Source organism: Astyanax mexicanus, chromosome 1 (genome assembly GCF_023375975.1).
Source record: "Astyanax mexicanus isolate ESR-SI-001 chromosome 1, AstMex3_surface, whole genome shotgun sequence".
NCBI classification, from domain to species: domain Eukaryota; kingdom Metazoa; phylum Chordata; class Actinopteri; order Characiformes; family Acestrorhamphidae; genus Astyanax; species Astyanax mexicanus.
Window position 1 is genome coordinate 68513529 of NC_064408.1, and position 12175 is coordinate 68525703.

General features: G+C 40.2%; 1 protein-coding gene across 1 annotated transcript in view; it reads left to right on the top strand.

The window, feature by feature from the left end:
- Positions 1 to 667: 667 nt before the first annotated feature.
- The window catches only part of daam1b (dishevelled associated activator of morphogenesis 1b), a 109312-nt gene continuing 97804 nt past the window's right edge, over positions 668 to 12175 (top strand). Inside the window, exon 1 of the mRNA XM_007238744.4 lies at positions 668 to 807. The gene's annotated coding sequence lies outside the window, so the exon portion shown is untranslated. The remainder of the gene's footprint in view (positions 808 to 12175) is intronic.

The following is a 12175-nucleotide window of genomic DNA, read 5'->3' on the forward strand; positions in this document are numbered from 1 at the left end:
TCACACACTCCATACCTGCACTACTGCTTATACTTGCACTATCAAACCCACCTTAATTCCCCATAAAACTGTGACATTTAAAGAACTTTATGCACTCATTTCACTTTACCGGCCTTAAGCTTTTATTACACTAATATTTATATGGGTCATGTTTACAATGGTACTGTCATTCACTCTTAATCCCCCCATATCACTATTGCACTATTGTTTTGTGTCTCTTGTCTCCTGTATGTCTGTCTGTGACCTGTATTGTACATTTAGTGTCTTTCATTCTTTATATTTATATGTTTATCTTTCTGTACTTGTTGTAACTTTAGGAAGGAGAGTAACGTAATTTCAATTATCTGTATGTTCTGTACATATGCAGCATTGACAAGAAAACTACTTGACTTGTCTTGACTTGACTTGATTTTATTAAGAGATTGATTTTATTCAGTAAACTTCAGCCGTTTGTTGTGCAATATGCAAACGAGCTTTAAAATATCACTGACAGTACATATCAATAACTGTAAATGTGTTTTTAACAGTCATTGGTGGTGATACTGTGATGTAATAGCCGTGTTATTAACTGTAGCTACACACAGTGCCCAGTAAAGCCATATTTTATGCACTTACACTGAGTTCCTCCTTTATGACTACATCTCCCAGAAGGCACCGCGGAGCGAGCATGCGCACTGGAGCCCTGCGTTGTTAAAGGGGATGATGTCAACTTTCATTCGGCTTCGTTCAAAGCGGAGATAAAGCGTCCGGAGCTCCACATAGCGCTGACCCTGCTGGAGCTGAGCGAGAGATGGAGCGGAGAGAGAGGTAGGAGCCGCTGAGCTGCAGCGGGCTGTGGGGGTTGAGTGTTTGTGGTTGTGTTGGTGTGGAGACATAGTTAACATTGTGTCAGTGCGGACCGCGCTTCACACACTCTGTGACCCCCTCGCTGTGCGCTGTGTTTAGAGTGTGTGTGTGTGTGTGTGTGTGTGGACTCGGAGAGAAACAGCGTTAATTTTACATGAGGAGTGAAACTGCAGCAGCTATCCCTCTCATATACCTCTCTCCCACATCACTCCAACACATTGCTGTTAATGAGTGAGAAACTCGTATCTTGATTTGACTAATATGCTTCATAGGAATGGCAATACCAGACGATACATGAACATTTAAAGAAGACATTTAAAGAGTACGAGTACGTGTATGTTAAATATCAGCATTAAACTTACAGTAACATTAAAAAAAACACAACATGCTGCATTTTTAAAGGGGTCTTATTTAATCGTTTTTCATTCATTTTTACATATCCAGTTGTGGTCTGGTATAATGCTGCTTTAGTCCAGTGGAGAAGTAGGCAGAAAAAGATTTTGACTCTTGCTAATGAATATTCATACATGCAAACATATCGCCTCTGGTTGGCTAACAGCATGCGAGGCTAGAAATATGTTTTAAAATATGTTCCTCCGTCAGAAAAACAAGCCATTTCCACACATAGAGCCTTGGATATCATTTTGGTAAGAACACAGGTGGTAATCTAGCAGCAGGCAGGGTATAACAATATGACACTTTTTATATATTTTTTTAATTTCCTAAATCATTTTCAGAAATTCATATTTTCAATACATTATAATTGCTGTAAATAATGAATTGCATTGCTCTCAAACACCACCAAAACCAAATCATTAAGGAAAATCTGGACTATAGCATTGGCATCGTAGTTAAGAGCCGAACAACAACTGAATGGCGTACATTGTGAGCTTAGTGTTTCCACAGAGTGTTATTAGTTTGCCTTCTTGAGCCATCTGCCATTTTCTCCTGTGGTTATATAGAACATACAGCAAATCCATGTTGGCTGACTAAGCTATGAACACGGATGAAGCCCTATTGTGTTGCTCTGTCCTCAATTTTTAGTACTAAATTAGATCATTATGGTCATGTGCCTGTGGTTGAGTTGGGTTCTTTCAGGGGATAAAGCTTTAAGTAGATTGTGAATGAGAGCTGGATTCTTTAAGAGCCACCTTAGACCCTTGGCACCCTGGTTGGTGAATAAAGGCCTGGCCCCTCAACTCCTTCCCTATCTGTGCATTGTTTCACTGGAGAGCTTGCCACTGGAGAATTCATTAATAAAAAACTTAGGGTGCAACTGATGCCACATTTTCCCTTTTCCGACACAAAGATTTTCAAGTGTTTGCCAGTGCAGAGTACCAGTACCAATACCAATTCTGACTTAACAACTTGGAATGTGCCTATAAATCCTGTATAGTTGCATTTATAGGTTTTATTTTGGTAAATGCAGTTTTCTGTATACCAAATAAGATAAGCTCAAAAGAATAGCATTTGCGGGTTTGGGAAACTGCACATTTGAAAAGTTTCAGAGGTATCAAGCCAGAGACGTAACTGCTTTGTGGTACTGGTGCTCTCTATTGCTGTGTGTAAGTACCAGTATCGCTATTAATAATAACAATTAGGGGGCTTTGAGTGTTCTAGCAGGCTAAGCGCTACCACCATGATTGGAAGATCGCTGGTTCGAATCCTGTTCATGTAGCCTGCCATCAGCTACCAGAGCCCTGAGAGAGCACAATTTTGCCTTGCCCTCTATGGGTGGATAGATGGCACTCTCTACCCACATCAATCGAAAGGGTGATGTTAATCAGCACAAGGCGTCTGTGAGCTGATGTATCAGAACCAAGTCGCTGCACTTTCCTCCGAGCGCACTGTGATGCTACTCTGCAATGCTGAATCAGCACCCGTTCAAATAGAGGTGGTGGCTGACTTCACATGTTTTGGAGGAGGCATGTGTTAGTCTTCACCCACCTGGTGTCGGGACATCACTAGTGATAGGGGGAGTCCTAACGAGTTGGGTAATTGGCCGCTTAAAATGAAGAGAAAATGGGAAAGGAATTGGAAATAAATTTAAAATAACTTAACAATTATTAAAGAAAACCCCAGCTCCAGTGGGAGATGAAGAATAAATAAATGTCTGAATGTATGTTTGCGGTATTCTAGAGACAATGTGTTGTATATCACACTTCGTTCATTAGGCTACGTTGATTAAGACAGGGCTTGGGCAGAGTTAAGACCACTTTTTGGTCAGTTTAAACATTTTCTGGCTCACTCAGTCCATCTCTTATCCTGTAGAAAGAATGTGCTGTTTAGATCTATTTTGCTGTCCTTTTGGCAGGGCCTTGGAGTGATTTATTTATGATGAGTAATGTTCTCACAATAAGCTTCTCTCCCTTGGCCACGTGGGAGGACCCATTCATTGACTAATTGCCACCATGGAGCTACAGTCCCACGCGGGTTCTCCTGCATGCTTCACATTCACACAAATTCCACGCCTTCCAAATCGTTTGGCCACACAGTGTGTGCTTGCTGCTTGCTGGGGTGAAATCGGATTTTCCATGCCGTGCTTTTACGTGGAGACATCCCTGATACGCAGCATCCTGCCTGGTGGTCCAGCCAGCTCCTACTCCCTCAGTTACTCAGAACACTGTTAGTGGGAGACTGTACCAGTGCACTGGCCTGTGCCAGTGTTCACCCCCCCATACGTTCCCTGGGGCCTTATCTGGGCACTGGGTTTTCTGAGGAGGCGGCATTCTTTCAGTGCAAGAGTGCTCAGATCTGTCACTCCCTGAGCTAACAGAAAAAATCCTCTAATTAGTAAGTGTACCATTGAGATAACATGATGTGGAAGCTGTTGGAAAGCCCTGGAATGAGAGTTTTGTTGCAGGGCTGCTTGTTGCAGACCTAAGGGGAAATAACTGTGATTATATTCGTACATGTTGTGATATGCCTTGATGTACATTGCAGGGTTGTATTGATGCATCAGTAAATGAGATATTGGTTTAAGACTCGCCTGCATTTTACTTTAATCTCTGAAAATTGTATCAATACCTTGATTCACCAAAACATGTGAAAACATAGAGGCAGTTTTTCCCAAACATGGATTAAGCCTAGTGTTGGACTACATGCCATTTTTGGAGATTTCCCATAAAAAAAATAATCTACAACTAGGCTTAATCCCTGTCAGGGAAACTGAACATAATCTCAAACTGTGATTGGTTAAGATTGTCAGAGCATGTGATGCAAAAATTATCATTATTCTCAGGTTTGGATATTAAAGTCCCATGACTTTTTTTAGTGTTCATGACTCTACAAATAAGTGTACATGAAAATCTGCCCATATTGGGGCATTCATTGTTAGAACTACTACTTCTAGGGTAGAGCGTGTGATATTGACAAAAAACTTGAACATTTTGTAATTTAGAATAATTGCTTACTAAATAATATATTAATAGGATCAATAAATTGAATATTTAATATTTACTTAAAAACATACCAGTAGAATCACTAGAGCACTATAGTAAAGGAGTTTTGATATGTCCCGCACAACCCGTACTCTAGGGTGTCAAAATTGTGAAGACTTCTAATGCGATAACTATGGTTATATTGGTGATCATTAAAGCATTGCAATTTCGCAATACAGAAATTTGACAACATGCATGATAAAGAATAGTAATTCCATTAATTATGGACTTTCTTATGTAGTTAGATTTTTCAATCCAGCATGTTTATGCAGCACATAATGCACCGCTTTTATCCTGCCTCCCAGCTCCAGCCTGTTTACAAGACTGAACAACAAACTGGATGCCATGGACATAGTTGCACATTTTATGCGTTAAACATGATATTGGTCACTATGTTTATTAAACATATGACTATTGATTTATCTTAAAATAAGCATATAGAACTACTTTATTGAAGAGGGTAAATGTGTATGAGTACATGTTTTAAAGGTGCATGGCCGGTTTGCTGACCTCGTCTGAACCCCCCTCAGTGAGATTCAGTAGGCAGAGTCCAATGAAGGTTTCGATTATGGATTCTAAAGCTCTGCAGCTCTAATTGCTTCATTGACCTTTCTTTTTATCACTGCAGTCAGCATTTCCCCACTGTTCATTATGAATACTTGCTAATCACACAACGGCTACTCTGGGAAATGAAGAGAGAGCTTCAGCCTGGGTGATGTACTGTATTTACTGAAGAACGTTTTCATTACATGGGGCTCTGCACAGCTCTCACTGTGTGTAATTAAATAGACCCTTTACAATAGAGTGCTTAGCAGTAACTCAAAGTTCCTGACGCACTCAGCTGTGTTAACAGATGGAGATCACTACGCTCCTCATTGTGTAGTGTTCTTATGTGTAGCATGTTTACACTGTGTCGTTTGGCAGACAAAGTAACGGCGCTGCTATTGAAGCTCAGTGTACAGTTGTTAACCACATGGCAGCAGGAGCTGTCTCTGGCTTTATTAATCTAAGTCTGTAAACCTGCCCATGCAGCCGGCGTGGAGTCTAGGGCCTGTCGCATAAGGCCTGTCACCTCGGGCCTGCCACTGTATAAGAGATCAAGAATTATACTGATGATTTTTGAGAATTATTGGAGCGGTCAGATTTGACCAAAAATGAATTTAAAGATCACAATTCAGGAGTAGACTTTCAGAATATTTAAATCAAGAGAGTAAATTCTGAATAGTATATAGAGAATCTAAGTGTCTAAGATCTTCAAAAGTGACAAACATGATAAAACATGTAAAAAGCCTTGAGACAGGAACTAGTATGTGTCCTGTGACTTTAGCCATGTTCAGTAGAAGCTCAGAACACTGCACTGACCTGTGGAATATGTGTGCAGGATCTCCTGCAATGAATGTGGATATAAGTCAATTGTCCGTTCTCATGGGTAATTCTAGCCAGATACCGCCTGTCATGATCTGTCCACTATGGTGGTAGTGTGTTCAGTAACATATATTGCTTGTTTAGGAGTATTTTATCCTCTTTAGTAACACAGAAGTGGCAATGTATCAAAGAAAATATTATATATTGAATATCACAGAATCACTGTATTGCAAAATCATAAAATCTGAATTTAAAAAAGGTGACTTTTTATTCAGTCACAGCAGTAGGGGCTAAAGTGCGAGTACAACACAACGTGTGTGTGTGTGTGTGTGTGTGTGTGTGTGTGTGTGATGCAGTCAAAATGAAATTGTGACCCATGTGGGATGTGTGTGGGTGCAGGTTGTGTGTGCGTGTGGTTTAATTAGTTACGTGTTGAGTTACACTGGCTGGTGCAGAGCTGTCACCGCTTCAGTAGCTCATGTTTGTGAATGAGGCGAGAGGCGAAAGGCAAGACGCCGCTGGGAGTGGTAATTGTTTCCGCTGGTGAAGGGGGTGGTCTAGGGACAGCTGGGACAAACCAACACCACAGTCATGGTCCAGCGCCTAAGTATACCCTGCTCTGACTCTTCTGGGATTAGTGGCAGAGGGTAAAGCAGTGCAGCAGTCGAGCCCAGGACCTGGTAACTAAGTTACAACCAATATTGCAAAAGTAATGTGCAGCAATTTAATCTGCAATCGCTGCTTAATGTTTTTTTCCTTTTCATTTATTTTATATGTCCCGTTAGCGGTTAAGCCTCATTGTAATATTGCCTTCCAATTACATTTTGAAATATTAAAAAGGGCACAGATCTGATATTTGGTCAAATGCTTGATTGGATATTGAAATGCAAAAAAAAAAAAGTTAATCTGATTCAGTGCATCACAAATCCAGCTTTAAATACCACAGATTTGCTTTTAGAGCTGCACAACGTAAAGCCTCGCTGGAATGTCTGAGGGTGGTAAAGAAGTGTTTGATTATTAAATCGAAATAAATTCTAAATAATTATTAGAATCTAAATAAAATACAATATTTTATTTCAAAACAGGCTTTTATGAGAAGACATTATTTTGCTGTTTAAAACTCTAGATTTACATATAATATAATATAACTCATATTGGAAGAAACAGCAGCAGGTGTTCTCTGATAAAGTGCTGTTCTCATTTCTCTCCTGGCAGGACAGAGCGTTTGACTCCACAGGGCTGAGCTGCCACCACTCCAGTGTGTTAGCTTGTTATGCTAACTGGCTAGCGTTAGCTAGCAAGCTGTGCCAGTGTGCTTCTTTGGCGGTGCTGTTCTACACAGTGCTCCGCAGCACCTCTAGTGGTATGTGAAAAATGCAAACTGAATTCAATTTTAAATTATAAAACAATTTAGTGCTGGGTGGTATACTGGTTCATTCAACAATTTTATAGCAACAACTAGCAATCAGTAAACAACACCTTAACAACCACCTAGCTTTACTACAGCAACATTAAATATTTCCGAGCAAAATCCAGTAACCATGTAGTAATGATGTAGCAACTTTCTAAAAATGTGTTTAGTAATTTAGTAAATTGTAAATTTTGTAAATATTTTACTTTTGACCACTATAATAACCTTTTGACTATTTTCTCCTTTAAAATATCTCTTACTGTTTAAATTGAATTAATTCTTTTCAATTTAGTTTAGTTATTGGTGAAATCTTTAATTGTTTGATGTTTATTTTTTAACAACTTCTTCTCACTGAAAGCCAGAAAAAAAGCACAGGACACATAGATGGTCATGAGATGCCTTTTGAGATGCCTTCACACAGCAGAGGACATCTCCTAGCAGTGTTCTGAGGTCTCCTTTAATTGCAGCTCAGTGGTGTATTACTAAGAGCCCGTGCTCCTCTGGGGGTTAATTCCTTCCTCCATTCTGTAGAAGTGTGTGGGGCACAATTGCAGTGTTTGTTTGTTTTACAGTTGGACAACCTTTGCGTTCTTCCACAAGGAGATAAGAAGCACTTTGGGTTTGGATCTTGTGAGAGATCGTAGCATGGTAATGCAGCACAGCGGGAGGCAGAGAGCCTTTTGGGTTCTGCCAGGCCTTGTGAGATAGAGCCCCGCCCAACATGCCATAACAATGGGCCTGTGTGACCGTTTGAATGTCCCATTCTCTGACTGGTGTGGTTCACTTGGACCAGACAATGGCCTCATTTAGCATCATTTATTTTCAGAGGCCCTGCTTGTCACCAGACTGCTCCTGTTCACTCAGTGCTGGTCCTGCCGTAGAGGCACTGGTCCAGCAGCAGCGCCCCCACACCTGACATTTAGATTCTGATGCATCTCTGACTTGCGTGCCTCGTTGTGTTGTCAGCAGAATTCCAGTAATTACAGGGGTTGTGTTCCTACCCTCGTGTGCATGTTGCATAAGTTAGATATTGTGTATTGTTTTTGTTTTTCTTTCTCCCGTGTCCTTCACTGTGGCAGTAAGCAGATTATGTGCATGGCTGGGTGACTGTAATTACCCTGATCTCTACCTCACTCTCTCCCTTCTACTCCCTTTCACAAGTCCTCCTTCCATCTATTGTAAGTGTTGGTTAGCTAGGAAATGAAAGACTTATTGCTTTCTCGTCTTAGCTTGTGGTTTTCATGGATTAGCATCACAGCTGCTTGTTATCATGTCTATCCAGCACGTACTGGAGAAAGTTTGCAAGCTTATTGACAAGCAAAAAGAAAGCATGGTACCTCTATTACCGTACCAGAATCGCTAATGGAGTTTTCTTTTTTAAAACACACTATATTTTTACTTAAGTAAAGCATAATACCATATTTTTCATACTATAAGGCGCATCAAATCATAAAGCGCATTATTTTTAAAGTGAAATGAGCACTTGATGTTATTCTACACAGATTTCTTTTTCTTCAAAACTGTTCATTTGGGTGAGTTAAGGTGGTTCCCTTTATCTACAGTAATCTTATATTTCCATATTTTCACTAAGGCTAGACCGACAGTGATCTGGAGTGTTCTGGTAAGCCAAAGCGATATTTGCTAGCGGTTCAACCCACAGGAAGGTCTGATATACTCACCTCTGAATGGCGAAAGAGCTAACTAGCGCTTAGTGTAGTTTGCGGGTAATGCTAATGCTGCTTCAGCAGTGGTAGCCGGGTTAGGGTACAGGCTGATCATACTTATGTCTGAATGGCTAAAGAGCTAGTGCTAGGCACGGTTAGCAGCTAATGCTAATGCTGCTTCATTCTCGAGTTTCGGTGCTGGAGAACTAAACTAGAGAACTAAACTATAATGCTGCACTTCAGCAGAGTGGCTTTAAAGCTCCTTACAACCTACTTCTAGAACATCTACTTGTATCACTGGTCCTGTGAAAAAATCCTTTGTTACAAATAAAATATTAATGATTAAAATCTATAAGTTTTTATATACTGTATTTATTTTCATGATATTTTACATTTGCTTAACCTGTTAGACCTTGTGTGCTAACCCACACGTAAGTTCTTCACTCTCTACAGTACTAATAAATTCATTATTTAGATCAGTTTAACAGGCCTTACAGTAGAACCCAGTGGAATGCCATAAATGTTTAATACTGAATAATTAGTCTATGGTTTACGGGGCTGGCATGCAGCCACTAGAGTTAAAAAAACATATTTTACTCTTGTTGTTTCCTTCTGTTTCAAGCTTCCTGATAAACCTTTGCAGGGCCAGAAGGAGGTACTGAAGCATCAGAATGCTTCAGATTTACACAACATTTCAGCTCAGTTCAGCTCAGTCCAACGTTCTGCCGCCTTTCTGCAAGGCTGCTCCAACCAAAGAACCAAAGATCAGGAAAGCCTACTTTAAGAGAAAATGTGATTAATGGTGCTCCTGTAGCTTTCAGCATATTGACATTGGAGGAGAGGTGTTGGAGAGGTAAAGTGTCCGTTCCACAGCGCCTCAGAGAAATACCGTCTTTCTTCTCAGAGGCCCCCTCGACCTTCCTTATTTTTCCTGGGTCAAGGAGCAGGCCATTCACGTCTCGTCTGTGAATAGGGTAGCTGCCTTAATTTATGGAGGCCTGCTATTGAATTCCACATCCTTGAGCTCTCAATATTGCCTGCAAACTTGATATCTGTTGTTGACGTTTTTTAAGCTTATGTGTCGTAAGAATCTACCATTCTGTTAATGCTTGCTGGACAAGTCGCTGTGTCTGCTGCCGCAAATCTAATGATCCAGCATGGGAATAATGGGTCTGAGTGACCCCTTCCCAAGTTGTAGTGCCCTGCCAATTTTTTTTTTTTTTACCGAAAAGGATTGTTCTCAGTTCAACTGCGGTTAAGTATTAGGTATTTCTTAAAGTGAAAACTTCAGACTTGCCATTCATGCCTGTGTGGACTCATAGGTGGGAAGTGTGAATTCAGGTGGTGAACATTGGAATGCAGTTTCATATCCTTCCAGAAACTCTATAGTTCCTAAATTCTGTGGTTTTATGGTAAGATAAATATTCCTCTAGCGTTAATCCAAATATCTATAAAGAAATATGAGCTTTGGTTCTTTTAAGGGAAGTTCCAGAGACATTTTATGTTGCAGACATTTTATAATGCTGCAGAATTTAGTAATTGAGAAGTAAACAAAGTTATTCAGATGTGAAATGGTTCATTGTGAAAAAGTACAGTGAATTACAGTCATGTGAAAACAAATTTGGGGCACCTTATAAAAATATGTCTTTTTAGATTTTTAGCTTTTGAGCTTTTTAACAGAGAGAACCTATATAACTAAACATAAAAAATGATTTTGAAAAATAAGTTGTAAAATGTATTTGAAAGAAATGTAATGTCATGCGAGGAACAGGTTAGAGCGTCTTATGTCCTTACAGCTGGTATTTCCCCCTTTGGCTGAAATAACCTCAATTAGATGTTTTCTGTAACCATCTACAATCCAGAACTCCCAATCTTCTTCGATTGGGCCATTCATTGGTGGATTTACTGCTGTTTTGGGACATCGTCATGTTGCATGGTCCACCTCCAATTTAGCTATGGTTTTTGAACAGATTGTTTTCCTTAAGCACCCTCTGATACAGTGAATAATTTAAAGTGGATCTTTAATGGAGAGCTTGCTGTGCCCTGATGCAGCAGAACAGCCCCTGACCAGGACATTTCCACTTCTGTGCTTTACAGTTAGTATGAGGGTCTTGTGGCTCCAAGTGAACCAAATAATGTGTTGATTGCCCAGAAAGTAAAAAGCCACAAACCACGGATCTGGAACCCAGTCCTTTTAGCAGTCTTCATTGTTGTTGTGTTGCAAATCTGAAGATTGTAGTGGCGATGTTTTTTGACATTAACAGCTACATATTTAGGGGAACGTTGGTTGTGTAAAATGAACCAGGGGCCATGTATAAAACAGCAGGTACCAAAACGATACAATAAATTAAACCTTTATTAATCTCAGAGAGGGAGAATTTGCAATGTTACAGCAGCACAGAGGACAGAACAGTAGTGTCAGGAAAATATACAATATAAAGACCTGTTGAATTGAGCAGTGTAGGTATCATGGAGTGGAGAAGCACCATTACATTTATAAATGTTAATTTTCAAGACGGACCAATCAATTATAAGCAAAAAATGTAAATTGATTTTGAGACTTAGAATGGACAATGCAATTTCTTTATTTTGAACTCCACTGTGAACTTAGCAGTTCTTATTTGTTTTTTCTAGAATGAAACATTTTACATCAAACCACTCTTTCTCTGAATGACTGTGTTTATTGTTTTATGATTGATTTAAATCAGTCATTCCTTATTTTCTGTCTTTAAGATGTTTAATCTCCACTTATATTTTAGCTCTCTTCACTATTATGATATATCAGAGAGATCAGTTACCCTGTCAAGATTTCCCTGGTTTCCCCTGGTTTCCCTGGTATCATGCTTGTTCCAACATATTACAAAGCTCTTTATGAGCAGAATCAGTTTTGTTTAAAGAGCCAGTGGGTCTACAGGCAGGATTGGAGTTTGGGATCACTGTTGTAAATGATATCTAATAATCTGTGGGGTTTGAGTTTGTGGTTTTGGTGGTCATGTATTTGCTCTGTGGTTGGTCAAAATGGCCTTCAGCACACTGAAATCCAAGACACGCGAGTTAACTGAAGGAAGGTGGATGGATGTTGCGCTTTCTCCATCCGTGGCACAGCCGGAGCCGATCAGATAAAGCAAGGCACCGAGCCAAGAAAAGCAGAGGCATCATCTTCCTTCCAGGGCGGTACGATATGGCTGGAGGGCTCTGACACACTCCAGTAGGGTGGGGTGGAGGTGGTAAAAAAAAAAAAGGGGGAAGAGGACGTCGGGGGCAAGTTTATTACACAGGTATGTGTTCAGAGGATGGCCGACGCTCCGCCCCCAGCGTTGTAAATGTAGCATTCCTCGGAAAACTGACTCCTTGATTAGGTGTTTCTGTTGTGTCTGTCTGGGGGTGGACCACTGTGTACCACTGTGGAATTTTAAAGGTACTATTTATCCCGGTTATTTTCAGGGGTC